At 32.8% G+C, this 12,403-nt stretch overlaps 1 non-coding gene across 1 annotated transcript; it reads right to left on the bottom strand.

The window, feature by feature from the left end:
- Positions 1-4,243: 4,243 nt before the first annotated feature.
- On the bottom strand, positions 4,244-5,799 carry LOC112025334 (uncharacterized). Its single transcript, XR_010624080.1, has 2 exons — positions 4,700-5,799; positions 4,244-4,372 (listed from the first exon to the last, which is right to left on the bottom strand). It is a non-coding gene; the product is annotated as an uncharacterized LOC112025334 (transcript).
- Positions 5,800-12,403: the final 6,604 nt, after the last annotated feature.

Genomic DNA, 12,403 nt, shown 5'->3' with positions numbered 1-12,403 from the left:
CTCATGCGCTTGATGCATAGAAGGGTTTTGTTCTAAATTATGAGAATGCACGCTTACTTTTTTAAACTATTACCCGAGTAGCGTCTAAACTATTACCCATATAATATTTTATACTCCATCTTATTAGTTTAGAAGTTGTAAGTGTAAAATATGGTATAATATAAGGGGGTAAAGTGCAATTTTTCCAATATTTTAATAGATATATATATATTCTTTCTTGTTTTACTTGTTATTATTGTGTTTTATTTTATTTCTAATTATTGTAAAATCCATTAACACCTAATTGCTTCAAAGTTCATATCTTTTGATGGCTAGTTTAAGTCGGAATTGCACATAGTTTTGATATTTGTGAACTCGGTTTGGCAGCATTAAGGACATAGGTGGTATTAGATACCAAAGGCTATCCATGATGAGATTATATAATAATTATAAGATAGAATGTATATGCTTATATACAAAAAATCACCATCATTCAATATTGACTCTTTCTTACTTTTTATGATTTCCCCCCCTTTTTTACCAGTCATTTACCATGATTTACTGGACTTGTTCTCCAAGTTTGGGTCCTGCTATGATTGAGAATGCAAATTTCAACCAATTGAAGAAGGTGAAAGTGAAAGTGGAAGAAATCAATAACCTATGGTAGAAATTATTAGATTTACGTCAGTAAGCATTGCATCTTTTGCATACCATCAAATGTAGCCATTGCTGTAAGCGTACCTTTTACTTTAAAAGAAATTGATGCCATGGCATGGCATGGCCTCTATGATAACTTGACAAGGTTAATTTGAACTCGTCAAACCCCATTTGTTGGAGATTTAGCAATGCAAGTCTGTGCAATCATCGAATTTTTCATACTCTTCTGTTTGAAACTGTAATTTCAGGACTTTACCATTCACACAGTCCACATTCCTTTACAAAATTCACACTTATTTGCATAAAGAATTGAGACAAAAGTAAGATTAAGCATTAATGCCAATTAATTAGAAATTAAGTGTTTGATGGATATTGGATACTAACTTGAAGAAAAAATAAATAAAACAATTAGCAACATCTTTTCACGTATAAAACAATTCAATCTAAAAGTCTAAACCTCTAAACACGGAAAAAGGGGAAAAAAAATCCTTCCTATTTCAAGTTCTTCTAAACACATTAACAAAACATGGCCTCGTCTTAAAAACTACGACTGAATCTCTCAATATGCTTTTATGTGTTTGGACTTGTAGATCATTTTCATTTACCGAATCCCTCAATGTAGCCATCACAAGAGCTTTCACATTAATGGTTTTTTTCATCACTCATTTAATTAGTAACAACTAGATGATCGATTGTGATATTAGTTAGTGCAAGCTAGAATTGTTGAAAAATATGGAGTGCACACATAGAGCGGCATTGAGATTAATCTTCCCTACCCATTTTGTAAAATTATTCACTATACTCGATCAATATGTTATACATTTCTCTCAAATAAAGATAGGTCATACACATAAATTTTACACATAAAAATTCACATTTATGTGAAAAAAAAAATGTGTAATGGAATAATCTCTCTCATCTCTCTTTGCCGCCAAAGCCTTTTTAAAAGCAAAAAAAAAACAAAAACAAAAACAAATCATTACAAAACCCACAAGGTGAAGACGATATATATGGAGCATTGAAAATACCAATCACATATTAACGGGTTTCAACAGCCGTTCTTTCCACTATAATGGTCGTTATACATTGCCGGCACTATCATTGTTGAGAGTATAATACAGATCAAACTCCATTGATTTAATCGATAGGGGCACTAATTATTCTTTGCTTCGTACGCCAATGTTTTGGTCTTTGCATTTGAGTGAGAATAAGCGGATGCAACAAAACTTATACTTGAAACAGACCCAAAACTATCATAATTTAGCTTTGTCATGCTTAAAAATCTGCACCCCATTAAGCAATTACAAAGAAGAAATAATATATCCAATAATAAATAAAAAAGTTATAAGTGCATGAATAGAATATATAGCTAGTAACCCAGTACTTGATAATTACGTATAATTATGTTACATTACTTGTTTGCTTCCGAAAGAGTTGCTCTACAGTGAGAAGAGTCAGACAAAATAGTACTACATGAGCTCCTCTCATCATTGTTGAAATGGAGTAAAGGATTGAAAAAAAGAAGCCTGTACCTTATTCATCATCTATCATGAGAAATGAACAAAAGATCACAACGATCGCATTGTCTCACCACTGGATTTTTTTTTTTTCCTTTCCTTCCTTTCTCAATTTGTCTTTTGCAGAAAAAAATCATTCAAACTTTTGAGTACTTGATTAATTTCAAAGTAGTCAAAAGACATCAAATGGTAATTGATATAAATCTCTATAATGGCCACTACTTGAAATAGGAAGTGTTGATTATTTTAAACCAACAAAAGATAATGAAAATTATATTGGAAATAATTTTTTATTTACAAAGATATTGGTGCTATGTGACAAATTACAACTAACCTTACAAATACAAAACAAAGAAAAGATTTTTGTTGGAGGAAACCTAAATGGTCATCTCGGAAACGATAGTGAAGTTTAGAAAGAGTTCGTGGAGGTTGTCAATACCTAACCCAATAATTAGTTGTCTATTTGGGGTCTCACTCTATGTGTTAAGAGTGTTTACTATTGTTTGCTAACATTACTTGCACTTGTGTGGGATTGTGATCATGTGTGACGTGCAGAAGAAGTGTGGAGTTGATATCAATCAATTCCAAGGTCTCTTGGAGTCCTCTAACATAGATCCTAATTGTGTCTCAAACTAAAAACAAAGAATTAGGAGTTTAGTTAATTGTGAGAAAGGTGTTAGGGGCCCCCACAACACCTGACCAAAGTTGATACCTAATTCTGATTATTCATTCTAAATGTTGCATAATGCAGGATAAATAAATTATTTGAGCTAATTTTGAGAGCATATGTCCTATGATATCAGGCATACATCAAGACTGATGCGTGTAGGATGATATCTAATAGTTTTGATTTTGGAAAATTTGAGTTAATCTAGAACAACATTTCGATATTGAAAACTGTAAGCTAAGTACAAACAAAAAGTTAACATCAAAATATACTTGGAAATCTCAACATAGCTTGATGTAGTCACTTTTGGTTTTTGACATAATCACATCTAGATCCCATTATTCTATTAGGAATTATATGGTTCGTCAATTGGTGAGGGTTTGAACTAAGGTGGATCACACCTAATGGAACATCCTTTTTTATCTTGTTTGCCAACATGACAATATTTTGTTTGTGAAAATGACTTAAAACTTTTTTGTGGTTAAAACCGAAAAACTGGTAGAGTTAGGTGTTGTGTGGGTAAGACCTTAAAGGACATTTGCTGATACGCATATGTATAATCTGCATTGATTTCTCTTTCATACCATCACCTTCATGAATCATGAGTGATTTACAATTTTACATAGGGTGATTAATACCTCGAACCATAATTACCTTAGGATGTACTCCTCTTACGTAAGAAAATGCCAATATTCTCAAGCAAGATCATTTTATAGTTTTATGTCTTTTTCTTCTGGATAGTTAAAACCGATTATTTCATTATCATTAATTATAGAACAAAAAATAAAAAAATAAAAAAAGAAAAGAAAAGAAAACAAAGATTGGAATGAAACATATAATAAAACAAAAGATTTGATATCTCAGATTGGCCAAGTCCGAATCAGACACTGTTTTCGTGAGGCTAATTCTTGTGCTGATTTTTTGGCTCGGTTAGGAACTCACCAGGATAGTCCTTTTGTTTTATTTCATGACCCGCCTGTGGGTCTGTTGGACTTGTTAAGCTCTGATAGAGCTAGTATGTATCATAGCAGATTCTCTTCTGATCTGCCTTGTCTCCCTTAGTTCTTTTCCTTAATGAAATTCCTTTCTACCAAAAAAAAAAATATATAATAAAACAAAAGAGCAAGCAAAGATGCACCAATTGATATCTTTTATTATTTTTGTCATTTGCTCAAGAATTAAAAATTTAAAAGGTAGACATAACAACGTACAATTTTTGTTTTTTAGTGTAGAATCTGAGTCTATTCAATATTTCCATCCACAACAACTACAAAGATAACGAATTATAAATAAGAAATCCCAATTTTGTCATTTGGTCAAGAATTGAAAGGTAGAGATCACAACGTACAATTTTTGTTTTTTAGTGTAGAATCTGAGCCTGTTCAATATTTCCATCCACAGCAACTACAAAGATAACGAATAATAAATAAGAAATCCCAAAACTGAAAATTGTAATGGATCACAAAAATAATAAATTACAATACTACGATTTTTATGTCACTGTCGGGATTCTCGTGATTTTCATTCATTTCGATGCTCACCATGGCACCACCTAACAATCCAAAAAAAAAAAAAAAAAAATCATTCTCTGGGTACTATCATCAACCATGATCCGGCACTGTACACTATCTTTTCTTCTACATAAAGTCTTAATTATATTACCTTCACCTCTAAGGCACCTGCAGCTGGTACCACATTTACCTAAACACCCATGCCATGCATATATCCTTGGCAAACCCACAAGGGTAAAAACGTCCAAAAAGTTATAATCACACTCGAGTAATTATTCAGTATTCTAGAATGCACTAATGTGATACTCCTTGTATGGATGGTTAATTTCACTAATTGAATTCACTATCCATGTGAGAGGAGAAAGTACCATATTAGCGTTCTTCGGATATATGGATTAATTTTTCGAAGGGCTCAAACACGTGGAACACAAAACGATGCTGTTACAGCCACACTAGCATGATCTTTGCAGCTCAAAGCTTTGAGCAACTTCCAAGACCCAGATCCCTTACCGGAGCTCCGGTTTACTGGAAAAATCATCGATTGTGGTTGGTTCCGGCGAACCTGGCGGTTCTTAATGTCACTAAGCTCCATCTCTGTAGGAAACTTCACCATTCCAAACATGAACAAGTACCAACGAGGCCTTGACGATGCCGCTTTCTTCAGAGCTATTTCTGACTTACTTCCAACGCTCTTAACCGAAGAGTTTCTTTCTATGGTTTCTGGTGGTGAGTTTGAAATTGGGTTGAGTTTTCTATAATCTAAAGACCGACTGTTCCTCATGAGCTTGGTGTTAATACTGTTTGATCGAGTTACGGGGCTTTGTAGCTTTGATAAAGACTCGGATCGTCTTCGAAGGGAGGTTTGTTTGGTTTGGTTTTCATTGGTGATTTTGGGTGTTTGAGGAGTGGGATGAGAGAATTGTTGTTCTTTGAAAGGAATGAGTTTTCCGCAGAAGATGATGTCTTCAGCTGAACACATATTTTCAGAGTAGCTGAGATCGCTGAAGAACTCGAAGAAGTCGATGGAATCATTGCTGTTGTCGTTGTGGTTGTTGTTGTCGTCCAAAATAATACTTTCTTTTTTGTTGAGGCTGAGTGGAAGATCACAAAGAGAGAGTGCCTCTTCTGCTTCTTCTTGTTCTTGTTGATGTTGTTGTTGTTGTTGTTGAAACTCTTCTGGGTTTTGAAGATCGGGGTTGTTAGGAAGATCTCCCATAATTTTTAAGATGGAAATGGAGAAGAATGTTTCAGGGGTTTGTTGTGGTTGTCGATGGGAAAGAGATCACTAGGACCAGTTTATAAATACTAGTGAGACACAGAGACAGAAAGAGAGATAATGGGTTGTAGAGAGTGTGTCTTGGAATGTATTTCACCTTTTAAGCCTTTTCGTTTGAGTCTATATAAAGCGACATTTTTGGGTTTCATAGGTTTTATTTATTTATTTTAAAAAACCTAATTAATAGTTGCCTTGTCTTGTCGATTTCTTCTAGACGATTGATGAGGGCATCTAGAGACACCAACACGAAGGATCTCCAAAGAAGAGAAGGTTTGTATGAATAGTCTATTTTTGTTGATCCACCTCATATTTAGCTCTTACTCATGTTAATTTTTAATTTAAAAATCATAATAAATGTGTATAAGATATGTACTAAATAAGATTTTTCAAAAGATAATCATAATTGGGTCTAGTTAACGTATGCCCTTAAGGTATACATTAATTATTAATTTTAAAAAAACTTTTATGAAAAATTAAAAAAACTATCAAAAGACTGAAAGAGTTAATTATTTTTTCATTCTCTCTTAAAAGGTTTCTTAAATTTTTTAAAATAGTCTACTAATGTACGTGTTAGTAAAACCCAACATAATTAGGCAAGTAAAGGAATACTAAGAAAGAAGACTTGTCAAATTTGGCATGTGAGGAGAAGCATGTAATATTAATTCAAAGAAGTTTCTGCTACAAGTGGTGTGCAGGTTCAGCTAGAGATATGGGTGGTTATAGGTCTTTTCAAACCTTAAGTTTCTGGAGTCATTCCCTATCGTCATCAACACCACCCATCATCAATGACAATATTACACAAAACACGAAATATATTTTGTAACCGTCGCTATTGCTCTGGTTAAAAGCCTTGAAAATACATTGTACAAGAGCAAAAAAAAAATTGTCGCTATTGCTAGTTTACATCCAAATCATCTAGAACATGGCTGATGTCTGTTGCTAGCTCATAAGGGTAGGTTCCTCTTCAGTGCCCCTTTGATAACATTTAAAAAAAAAAAAAAAAAAAAGTTGGACAGGGTTAAGCTGTATTTAAGATTAAAAAAAAATAAAGCTTTAAAAACAATATTAGTATCTAAGAAAATAAGTTTACTTAATCTATAAATTAAACCCCATAAGAAATGGTACTCATGCAATACACTAGCTATCTGTCTTCATGGAGTAGATGTGATAGATTCAAATCTTATCATAACAAAAAATTAAAAAAGTAAAAAGAAAAGACACTCTTAGTTGTCTCCTAAATACTTATTCTAATGTCAATTAACTAATGTGGGATAGATTAAGAGAGGATGGTAAATTGTGATGAACACACAGGATTGATAAACGGGATATTAGTTTGTTAAATCAGTATGTTTTGAAATTGGTTGATCTATGAGATATTATTTAGGACAAAATTGCTAAATTTCCTGTTTGGGCAAACTAAGTAACATTTTGTCTTATTTTTTAAACTAATTAGGGAAATACCCCTCTTGAAACTCAATTTTCTCAAAATCGAGTTATTAAAAAAAAAAATTTTGAAGCCCTATAGCGGCGTTTTTAAGGACATATAGTGACATTTTTAGGATCTACAGTGACGTTTTGTAACTCGACCTTCATTAGATCGAGTTATAGGCAATTTTTTTTGCCTATAACTCGATTTCATATAAGTCGAGTTACAAAACGCCACTATAAGTCCTGAAAACGTCACTATAGGCTCCTTAAAAACATCGCTATAGGGCAAAACTCGATTTTTAGAAAATCGATTTTCAAAAAAGGGACATTTCCCTAATTAGTTTAAAAAATAAAGCAAAACGCTGCTTAGTTTGCCTAAACAGGGCATTTAGCAATTTTGTCCATATTATTTAGTTTGTTAAATAAAATACGTTCTGAAAAGGTTCTAATACTAGAAGGGATTGATTTGAATGCTAGTATTGCAATTTCTTACTTCGGTATCTCAATTTCCTCCTTTGTATTGCATTTCAAGCCTGTGTTTCGATGAGTTTATTTTAATTGGTTTAATTTGTTTAGAAAATACAACTTGTGTATAAGTTTAATTATAACTTTTAAAAAAAAAAATGAGATTTAAAAGTTATAGATAAAATGAGAGGAAAAAAAATACGTTAGCATTTTCAGTTAAAACAAACGAATCCTAGCATTCCTACAATCAAAGAGAAGTGTAAATGAAAAATAATATGGCAATACCATAATTTTAGTATAGTTAGTAATGGCGGTTGCAGTATGAGATCAGTTCTTATTATTGATCAAGAAATTAACAAAGCTTTGGGGGTGATGACCGGAGTTTAATTCAACATAAATTTTTTTGCCACCCATTGCTTGAAATTTTATTTTTTTAGTTGGAGTTGATGAAGTCAAATTATGGCTTGAACTTAATTGTAGTTCCTCTTTTGCCTCTTATTCTTGTTTAGAAGCTATTAGCTATGATATCTCCGAGATAAGGCAACCACAGTTAACTTGTTCATCTTACCATATAATTTTTTTTTTTTAAGTAAAAATAAAGAATATGATACTTTCAATGTTTGAGACCATCGATCTCCATTAAACTAAACAAGTAAACAGATGAACTAACATTATTAAACAAAGAATATTACACCAAAGAAGCTTCTAAGTACATGCACGAAATATTCTTTACCCAAAAAAAAAAAAAAGAGTACGCATGAAATATTATTTTGGTTTGAACCAAAGACTAAATTTATGGCCCTTTGAAGGGGTCAGTCACGTAAACAAATTTAGACTGGGAATGGCAAATAATACAAAGTTTTCAGTGATTTGGCATTTTTAGGTCCTACAAAGCCCATACTCCCGTGGTCGTGGTGGTGGTAGTGAAGGTTTTTGCTATTGTGATTACGATGGATTAGCGGAAAAAGACACAGGATAATTTTGTTTTGAGAAAGAAATTTCCAAAACGTTTAGCTCAAGAAGGAAAACAAGGATTTTAGATGTACAAATACCAACGAGAAGCATAATCTTGCAGGAAAGCCTCAATTGCGTTAGCAAATATAATCGACATTTTAAAGAATCAAAGATGATATCAATGCGGTCTCTCTTCATTAAAGGGGGCCGACTACAATTTCCATTCCTTTTTTTTGAGTTCAGCACGAAATATTCATGAAACACCCTCTCAAACGAAGCATCAAACATGTTGGTACCAAAAAACACATTTCAAAAAGTATTGAAAGCTATAGCAAAAATGGCAGCGTAAAATTGCTTTAAAACACCCTCTTCAAACCAAACATATGTTATTGTCATATATTTTTAAACGGTGAAAGTAAAATGAGGAGGGCAATGATGCATAACGGAGCTAACTTCGAATGAGCAAAATGACACTTTTCAAAAGAAAAATAGGCAAAGTGAAATCGAGCCTAACCACAGGTGGATTTATATGTAATTATTTTTTTTCAATTTTTTTGTATGAATAGAGAAACCATAGGATATATATATATGTTTACAATCGTGTGTGCCCTTGTGTGTGTGTGAGTAAGGGTACTAGACAATATAATTGTGAAAAATATATACATAATTGTACATATTGACATAAGAAATATAAACCAAATTCATAAATACAATATTAAAAAAGAAAAGTAACCATTAAAAACAATTAAAAAAAAATTTGAGATTTTACTTCAATATTCAAATATACTTGAGCACTTATTTGTCTTCCAATTCATAGGGATGATTCTAGATTTCTTATACAGTATGTCGGATTTTTTTTTTTTTTTTTTTCATATTTTTATTCAAATAATTTACTCTACTTAACAAGGGAAACACCGATCCATTTGCTTTTTCTCTCAAACAAAAAGTACTGGAGTCTGGAGATGCCCTATTTCCACACTAATAACATTTGCTTTTTGACAACACTTTTTCTGTTTTGCAAAACTTCATTTCCGGCTCACTATCTTTATATTGTCAATTTTTACTATTATCCAATATTTATGGAGTTGAAGGCGGGAGATCCTTGTAACTGAATAGAAGGAAACAATTTTTTTAGAAGAAGGAAAACACTTGAAAACAAAAGCAAGGAAATAGAGTTCCATAAATTTAATAGCTCATAAATACATGTCCTTTTCACAATACCTGCCTGCTTGCATTGACATGTCCAAATTTTCTGCTTACCGTTTACCTTATACATGACCTACAACCAAACAATATAGGTAGTGGTTCTATTTTCTTCATTGAAATGCCAAACCATTTATGTATCTTTTGACTTACGTACCCAACTGATTGGAGTAACTTAATTAGGCCTCAACGATGCGGTGATATCATCAATTTTTTTTTTAAAAAAAAAAAAAAAAAAAAAAAACGTTGATATCATTACTAATACCCAAGCATTTTGAGATCGAACCAAAATAATATTTCACGCATACTATGGGTCAATCTTCTAATAATTCTATGGGTCCTCAATGTTTTGGATGCCAAGGGTATGGTCACATGAAATTTGAATGTCCTACTTACTTGAGGTCTAAGGGTAAGGCTATGGCTGTAACATTTAGTAATAATGAAATTTCTGATGATGAGTCTGGGTGTGACGATAATGGAAATTTCATTGCTTTCACTGCTACTGCTGTAGTCAATGAAAGTGTGTCAGTTGAAGAGAACCCTTCTGATGGGGAACTCTCTGAGGATGCAGATAAGAAGCTTACAATAAATTTTGCAAAGTTGCTGCAAAGAATGCCATGAATGTTGAATTAGGCTTAAAGAAAATTGCATCTCTTGAGTTTGATAAGAAAAATCTGCTTGTGAAACTGTTTGATACCAATGAACTTTTGAACAATATGAAATCTGAGAATATGCTTTTTCTTGATAAAGTTAAGAATTTGGAACTTGATTTATCTATTGCTAGATCTGCTAGTTCTAAACTTGATCATATGATGAGTGTTCAAAAGTCTCCTTCTGACAAATCTGGATTAGGTTTTGTTGAAAGCATCTTTGTGTCTGCACCCAATTTCACAAACTTTGTTCCTTCTTCTTCCTCTGAACCCATTGTGAGTGAGACTGTTAAACCTGTAGATGTCACACCACCTAGGAAGATTAGGATTGATCTGAAAGAGTCTAAACCTAAGGAGTCTACTCTTTCTAAGGACAAGGTGCATGGTAAGCCTGCTTAGGTTTGTCATTTTTGTGGAAAGTCTGGGCACATTCGTCCAAACTCTTTCAAGCTGCAAGCAGCTAAGCGAGCAGATAAACTAAAAGTATCTGTGCCTCAAGCACAGGATCCTATGGTACTTATTGGTGAATTGGTAAAGGCTCTTAATCTTTATTCCAATCTTGGAGTTGGAAATCATTCTAATGTGAACAAGAACTCCAATGCTCGAGGTGTATCTAAAAAGTTTTCGATGTAAAAGGCTCAATCTAATTGAGTCTTTTTGACATGGTCCTTGTGCTTCATTGCTCTACTCTTTGTAACCATTGTTCTTTGTTTTTTGTTTTCTTTTTGTTTTTAGGACTAGCATTGCATAACATTCATACATTTCATTCTAGGACTATTTTTGTTTCTTCTTTTCAATTTTTTTTGTTTTTTTTTTTTTAAAAAAAGGGAAGCAAATTGTGTTTTTGTGTTTATTTTCTTGGTTTTGAAAACAAGGTTGATCAATTTATTTTCACATAACATGTTTTTTGTACCTTGTTTAGCTTTGATGAGCTTATTTATTGCACTTTACTAGTGGAAACTTTATAGTGCATGTTGTGTGGGAAGATGTGTATGGTGTTGATCACTTTGTCTTGATCTTGAAATCACATGTTTTTGATTATCGGACTTGAACCTTCTGAGAAAGGCATAAATAACCATCTCATCACTGTTCATTAGCCAATCATGAATACCTTAGTGCATATCGTTAGATTTTGTACTCGAGAAATGTAGCACATGCACAAAAAGAACATAATGTGTAGCCTCGGTTTATATGCTTAAAATTGGTGTATACAAGATTGCAAGTTTATGATCTAGGAGATGTGAGAGTTATATGATGTAACTCTTTAGGTGATAGTCTCTTTCAAATTCTATGTGATGAATTTTGTAGACTTTGTGTTTGATTTTTATTCACATATCATCTTACATGTATCTCAAGATTTTGCTAGTTGCACACACTACACAAATTTCTCTTTGCTAAACTTTGTACATGTTATTGTACGTGTTTTTTGTTTGACCAACCAAGTTTGAAAATACCTTGAGTTTTATGCAAAATATATTTGATGCTTGAGAATTCAAAGGGAGAATGTTTGAAAATGTTATTTTGGGAAACTGGGTTTAAAACTTGAGTTTTTGAAAATCATTTCATCTCATACTCATGCATTTTATTCATAAAATTCAATGTTNCTTTCTCATCATACGTTTGGGCTTTCATGCATCATGACATTTAACTATTCATGCATCATATAGATTGATATTTCTATTTTTTTTGTGCTAACTTACAGTCTACCCTTGGTTTTTCTTTCTTTCTGTTCCTTTTAGTTTTGTTTTTGTGTCTTTGTCCTTACCCTAGCACCATGCCTAGGAAGACTAGAGCCTATAGGACACCCTCCACTTCTTCTGTGTCTCCTTCTAGGAGTGACTTGTTTCGAAGTGACAAAAGCAAAGAGGTATAAGAGAAGCGGAACAGTAAGAGAAAGATTTAGGCTGAGTGGAAGGTTGTGTTAGATGAGTTAGATCCTACCATTAGGGAAAATTTTGAGAGTAGGGGCTAATTGTCTTTATTGGAAATAGATCATCCACCCCTAACTGCGCTGATTAGAGAGTTCTACTCAAACCTCTCTTGCCACATCTATGATTCCAACACCTTAGTTAGGAGTTGGATACGAGGTGTAGAGT

Source organism: Quercus suber, unplaced genomic scaffold (genome assembly GCF_002906115.3).
Source record: "Quercus suber isolate HL8 unplaced genomic scaffold, Cork oak 2.0 scaffold_399, whole genome shotgun sequence".
NCBI lineage: Eukaryota > Viridiplantae > Streptophyta > Magnoliopsida > Fagales > Fagaceae > Quercus > Quercus suber.
The sequence above is the reverse complement of the archived record's forward strand: the minus strand, read 5'-3'. Positions and strand labels throughout refer to the sequence as shown.